Source organism: Cydia fagiglandana, chromosome 21 (assembly GCF_963556715.1).
Source record: "Cydia fagiglandana chromosome 21, ilCydFagi1.1, whole genome shotgun sequence".
NCBI lineage: Eukaryota > Metazoa > Arthropoda > Insecta > Lepidoptera > Tortricidae > Cydia > Cydia fagiglandana.
In genome coordinates this window covers 14709156-14716320 of record NC_085952.1, presented here as the reverse complement: position 1 = coordinate 14716320, position 7165 = coordinate 14709156, and the positions used below count along the sequence as shown (strand labels likewise).

At 35.9% G+C, this 7165-nt stretch overlaps 1 protein-coding gene across 1 annotated transcript in view; it reads left to right on the top strand.

Annotated features, from left to right (window-relative positions):
* Positions 1-2614: 2614 nt before the first annotated feature.
* LOC134675168 (octopamine receptor Oamb) overlaps positions 2615-7165 on the top strand; it is a 188569-nt gene continuing 184018 nt past the window's right edge. Inside the window, exon 1 of the mRNA XM_063533353.1 lies at positions 2615-2895. The gene's annotated coding sequence lies outside the window, so the exon portion shown is untranslated. The remainder of the gene's footprint in view (positions 2896-7165) is intronic.

Genomic DNA, 7165 nt, shown 5'->3' with positions numbered 1-7165 from the left:
AATCAAATTATTTTATGAATTTGTGTTATTTTAAGTAGAAACACTACTATATGAATTATAAACTCAAGTTGATGGCATATAAGAATTAGCCGTAGAACCGATAACCGTTGGGGTAGACGAGTTCTCGAGTGGAGACCGCGCATCGGCAACCGTAGCGTAGGACGCCCTCAGACTAGATGGAGAGATGACCTTCGCAAGGCGGCTGGCAAGAGCTGGATCAGAGTTGCCGCAAATCCTGCTTAATGGCGTGCAATAGGAGAGGTCTATGTCCAGCAGTGGACGAGAGTAGGCTGATGATGATGATGATGATGATGGATGATGATGGCATATATGAAAAAGTGACCAAGGCCTCCAGTGCCCATGGCTGTAGATGCCCAACCCAATCATCCATTCATTAATTACATAAAAAAAAATCTTATAGAATTTAAACGCGTTCGCCATAAAATAAATAATCAATCGTTATTTATACTTTAATGACAGGATATACAATAGGCCATATACGTACTAATTGGTTCATACATCTCCACATTTGCATACAAACACCTATTAATAACAAGTATACATACTTACAGTACAAGCTACATATGTAACTCTGTCATCATTTGAATACAGATTAATAATAAGATACTGATTTGTGTCCGTACGTCTTTGCAATAACCCAGTCTCATAGTCCACCCAAACTTCAATCCATAGACCGGTATACTGTTCTCTTTTTCTACAATGGTCCCAATGCCTGCTGAGACCGGTTCATGTGTGTCTATCGTTGCACCTGTGAACGGGTTCCAGCAGGCGTTCTACATGACATTAAAGCTGTCCAAAGGGCCTCTACGTGTTGGATCTATATCCCCACGCAAGCCTATCAAAAGACCGGGATTTACAGGCCCGTGATTCCAAAAGAAAGGAGATACCGATTTAAACTTTCACGATTTTAAACATTATTAAATTGCACAACCGGACTTAATCGCGTATTTAAGTTTTAAGATTTAGGTTTCGAGAACGGCGGCGTTGTATATTTTGCCACGGCTCATGGGAGCCTAGGGTCCGCTTGGCACCTAATCCCAAGATTTGTCGAAGGCACTTAGTTTTTACGAAAGTGACTGCCATCTGACCTTCCAACTTAAAGGGAATACTAGGCCTTACTGGGATTAGTCCGGTTTCCTCACGAAGTTTTCCTTCATCGAAAAGCAACTGGTAAATATCAAATGATATTTTGTACATGACTTCGAAAACAAGTCATTGGTATGAGCCGGGGTTTGAAACCGCGACCTCCGGATTGAAAGTCGCACGCTCTTACCGCTAGGCCACCAGCGCTTCATTATAGTAGGTATATCACTATCAGTGATCCATTTTGTTCTCAGATGGCATATATAAATAGTAATCTCAAGTTATAAATCAGAAACAAGAGCTAACCATGAATTCGATATTAATAATGCAATAGAATCTATAACATTTCAAACTTTCGCGTTTTAATACATGTATTTAATGTAGAATCTTTAATAAAATGGCTTGAAGAAAACAATCTGTAAGTCAATTTAAAGAAATATCATAACTATGATATAACTGTGTTTTAATTACTTACCGAGGATTTAATAAAAAGATGATCAACTGTTCAGCGATAATAAACGTTTATGAATCACGTTTTGTGACATCCGGTTATCAGCAACTGATGATCAATGCTCTAACTGTTTATGAATACGGCTGTTAGTTAATCTATAACTATTATAAGCTACGGTGGATATACATATACCTACAAGAATATCACAATGATTTTAGAGATAGTAAGTAATTATTGTAATTTGAACTGTTATCTTGGGGTCAAATCTTTCGTCGTTTAATTTTTGACTTATCAAAAAAAGCTTTGTCATCGTAAGTGTTTTTAACTAAGAATACTATACTATATGGAAAAAAATTGTTTTTATCAACCAGATTCATCACGCAGATTCCGCAAGCGATACCTACTAAAAAATAAAAAAAATGAGCAAGATTACATCTTAATAGCTCTAGAACGACATTTTGGAACTGAGGTTGATCACTCTTACCTAGTGAGTTAGGTACGAGTACCCAGAGCTTCGATTTATAAACCAAATCGCATCCGAAACACCACATTGCGCTCCAAAACACGCATAGCTGACGTGGGGAAGAAGACCGGCAGACTGAAGTGGGACTGGGCGGGTCACGTCTGCCGCATGCATCCGGATAGGTGGGCTAGTATAGCCACCAAGTGGATGCCGCAAAAGAAGCGCGGACGTGGCAGGACCAGACGGAGATGGCGGGACGACTTAGACGCCTTCATCAGTGGCTGGCCGGAGAAGGCACTAGGTACAATGGGATTTGTGAAAATCAGGGGGAGAGGCCTTTGCCCAGCAGTGGGACACTACAACAGGCTAATAAAAAAAACCAAAGAAAAGCTATAGATTGTAAATACACACAATGAAAAAATCAACCAACGTGGGACTCCAACCCACATCCTTGGATTACCAGTCCAATACGTTACCAAATCCTTTAGCTGACCATCCGTCAATCAACGCGAATCAATCTTTGCATAACAGGAAAATAAGCAGAAAAACATTCCCCTTATCTAATACTCACCCTTCACGTCAAAAACAAAACAAAACTACGTCACTTTTTACCAACGTCACCGGTTATAAATTGCATTCAGCCACCGCGCGTGCGCGAAAAGCCAAGACGGCCAGTGTATTCAAGAGAACCGAACGCATCTAACCTATATCGGTGCCCAACGGTCGCGCGCGAAATAAACTTTCGTAATTCGGAATTCGAACGGCGATTAGTTTTTGAATTTGGAATTTTGTGCCAGTGTTTGAGTGCTGTTTTTGTTTGTTTTCAGTGATTTTGGTTGGTTTGTGTTGTGCTGTTGGAGAGTCGTTGGATTTTGAGGTTGGTAATTTGTTTTTAATTGTTATATTAAAAAGACGCATAAACAATACCTACGTATTTTTATATTTTATGTAAATTTATATCTATCTAAGACCATTAGAAAATATTTTTATATAATTTTAAATCTAATAAGAGCGTAATTTAAAACAGTATAATTTTTTAACTTAAGAAAAAACTGTTTTTTAATCAATATCTTTTTTCTTAAGCCTAAATATAGTTTTATTCGTGTCGTGTAATTTAAACGTGTCGTCTTAGTGTGGACTTTTAATTTAACTATTTTTTTTTTAAGTTTTTTAATGCCTTAGCTAAGAGCTCATAGAATACATAACAATGTAAGTACATACCTATTGTACCTATATTATACATATACAGTAGAGTCCGGTTATAACGACGCTCAAGGGACCGCTGATATTACGTCGTACTAACCGGACGACGCACTAAACGAACTGCCGAATATATTTTTTAAACAAAATAATTGCATCATTTTGTATTTATTAATAGATATGCGATAATCAAAGAAAAAAAAGACATTTCAATTAAAATATTTATTTACGTTAGTATTACAACCCTTTGTCTTCAATGGTTCAATGGAGAGACTTTTGTGTTTAGAAGAAGGTACTTTTGTAGGCAAGACTCATCATCCGCAAATTATTTACTCGAACCCCGTAAAATAAAAGTCTTAATTCTTGGGCCCAGTTCTTGGGAATCTAATCAAGATGACAATCGTACATCGACAATCAATAAAGTAAAAAAAAAAACATTTAAATTTTCACTCAAGCTTTTATCGCTGACTGTGTACTTATGTTTCAACAAGCAACTTAATGTCAATTCTTACAAATTGAGTCAATTCTTACAAACCAAAACTCAATTAGGATGCGTTTTGTCACACAGTTAGGTACTATGGCCATCTCCTGAGTCCATCATCAGATCAGCTCGAAGGTACAGAAATATTGCATTGTCACCCAACTAAGATAATTGTGTATATGAAGTTTAAGCTCAATTAAATAATGAGATTTAGATTTTATTTTGTTTGCAAAATTACGAAAAGTCGCATTATTATTTCATATTGCTGCATGCGTATAGGCAAAGGGGGAGAGGAGTTGAATGCGCGGGACGGAGTAAGTTTCTTACTAACAATTTATTGGTAAAAACTACGTCGCTCGTCGTTGTAACCGGACTTGACGGACGGATTTTGTGTCAATTTCCGTCGTTAAAAGCGGTCGGTCGTTATAAGCGGAGTGGTTCTAAACGGTTGTACTTTCATAGTAGCTTGTACTAAAACCAAACAAATGCCTAGACTTACGTCGCTATAAGCGGTTGGTTGTTATAAGCGAAGTCGTACTAACCGGATTCTACTGTACATAATGTTATAAGGTAGGTATATTTGAAAACCAACAAAATATATAACAAAAATTGCAGCTATTTTGATGATTTTATTAATTTAATAGTTATCGATACACCATGCTCTAATTTCGATGTCCGACAATATTCTAATTTGAATTTTATTTATACGTATTACGTAATATTTTATACATTATTTATGAACAAACCAGAACGAATAGAAACTTACCAAGCAACTACAAATTGTTGTTATCTGTTTTTCATACACCATATTTATGGTGTAAAGTAATATTAGTTTAAACATTTGTTTAAACTAATATTACTTTTAGGGTTCCATACCCGAAGGGTAAAAACGGGCCCCTATTACTAAGACTCCTCTATCCTTCTTTCTGTTCGTCTGTCTATATGTCTGCCTATCTGTCTGTCTGTCACCAGGCAGGTACCTCATGAACCGTGATAGCTAGACAGTTTCCACAGATGATGTATTTCTATTGCCGCTATAACAACAAATACTAAAAACAGAATAAAACAAATATTTAAAAGGGGCTCCCATACAACAAACGTGATTCTTTTTGCCGTTTTTCGCGTAATGGTACGGAATCCTTCGTGCCCGAGTCAGACTCGCACTTGGCCGGTTTTTTCCAACTGTCCGGCTATCCTCGTCAAAATAAATTATGACACATGTCAAAAAGTCAAAATATAGTTTGGCAAGTCACATTTTCATTGTTATTTGAACCACAATACTCTTGCCAAAATACAAGTCAACCTTGTATGATTTTACAAAAATAAATCTCTTTATATATTTGGAAACGTGTCTTCGACCCTTTTCTTGGCAAATTAAAATAGTCCGTGAAATTTTTTTGGTGCTTGGAAAAAATATCAAAAGAGCAAAAAAGTAATACAAAACGAGGCTTAATAATTGTACCATTATACCTACTAAGATACATTTTAAAACTACCAAGCCCAAAAAAAACAAAGTCCCCCGCTGCATCTGTCTGTTTGTGTGTATGTCATGTTCCCGACACAGACAAAACATCGTCCAGGCTTAGCATAGTCGCGCTACCCCCTCTGCCACGCATACGGTAATTTTACTCCATGTTCGAGTCGAAAGTGTCTTTGAGTGACGCCCGTGTCTTTGAACGGACCAATCACGGCACGGGATTTCGCTCACCTCGCACCCGCGCACCCCCGCATTTTTGGCATCATCGGTTGAACGAAATAATTGCTCTAAACTCGGTCTAGAGGATTCCTAGTCTATGGTTCCCGATAAACTCAAAAGCTGCTGATTTTCACGCGGTTTTCACCTAGCAATAGAGTGATTCTTGGGGAAGGTTTAGGTATATGCATATATTTTGTTAAGGTTTTGTGTACTTCGAGCGAAGTCGGGGCGGGTGGCTAGTTATAAATAAGTGGCTAGACAAAAATTTAGTTTAAGCAGATATAATGGACTCCAAGACTTCCGAAGTGTGTTGACTCCTTTACTTACTAACGTGGTAATATTTAAAACGATTGGAAATAATATAAGTATAAGGTTTATTGTGAGATTATTATTTATAACTAGTAAAATTACGAACAATTTTGGTAATAACAATCGAATTGTTTTAAATTTTTTGAATTGTGTTTTTTCTTAAGTAGGTAAGTACACTACTATATATATACCTACGTAATATAATTAATGTGAATTATTTATCAAACTGAAAATAAATTATATAATATTATTGAAAATTAGATGGGAACATTTATTATTGTGGTGTATTTTACTGTATAACTATCTTTATATTTTTAGAGAAGATATAGTTATTATAATTTTTTTTGTTTAATATTTGTTTCTTTAAATTCAATTGGTCAAAATGTTCGTAAACTGTTTTAAATAATAATTATGATTAATATTCCAGTTTGATAACTACACAAAAATGAATATGTATGATTTTGTGTCGTTTATAATTAATATTTAATTTATGTCATACTTTAACTAATTGATTTAAACATCTTAAAATTAGTTGGTATTAAAAAAAAGAATAATAACAGATATATACTTAAACAATTGTTTATTAAGCGTAGCAGAAATAATGACTTCAATTTAATAATACTAAATTACGAATATTAATGTTTTTTCACCCCGAAAAGGTCACAAAAATGTCAGGCTACTACCCAGGGTCACCTAGCAATGTACAAATTGCAGAACATTCCCAAAAAGCGGAAACGTTCTCGAGAATGTTCTCAGAACATTCCTGCAACATGGAAATTATTGTATAAACAAGAGAATATACTTGAAATAAAGTTTAAATAGGCATAACTTAAAACTAAATGTTATTATGCATATATTATTGTCTATTACAGTTAGCTATTTTGTTGATGTGATAAATTTACCAATAAGTTGCTTAAATTCTCACTGTATATCAGAGAACATTTCGGCTTTCGACAATATTTTCCAAAATTTTTTTTTGTTTCATTAGAATCTAGAGGCCTCTATCTCCCGCCATGCCAAATCTCAGCGCACTCGGACCAACTTGAAAAAAATTTTAAAAAAAAGTCGGCCATTTTGTTTTTTTTTAATGCAGATTGTTTTGTCTCGGGACCCTCTATGACATTTGGTCGAGCACCCCCCACATATCACGCACCGTTTAAAAGTTGCCATACAAAATAAAAGAGGCCAGTTTTCCCGCAATTGTAGCATTTTTCCATAAAAAAATTTTTCATAAGTATCTAGGGGACCCCGAGATTTAGTGACCAAAATTTCAGCGCGCTAGGACAAAATTAAAAGAGTTTAAAAAAAAAGTCGGCCATATTGAAAAAAAATGGCGGCGTCAAAAACTACCAGGGTCCCTCTATGACATTTGGTCGAGCACCCCCCACCTAAGTCTGACCGTTTGGCCGGGCCGTCATACATTTTTCTGACCGGAAGCGGACGACCAAAAGTCGGAATTTT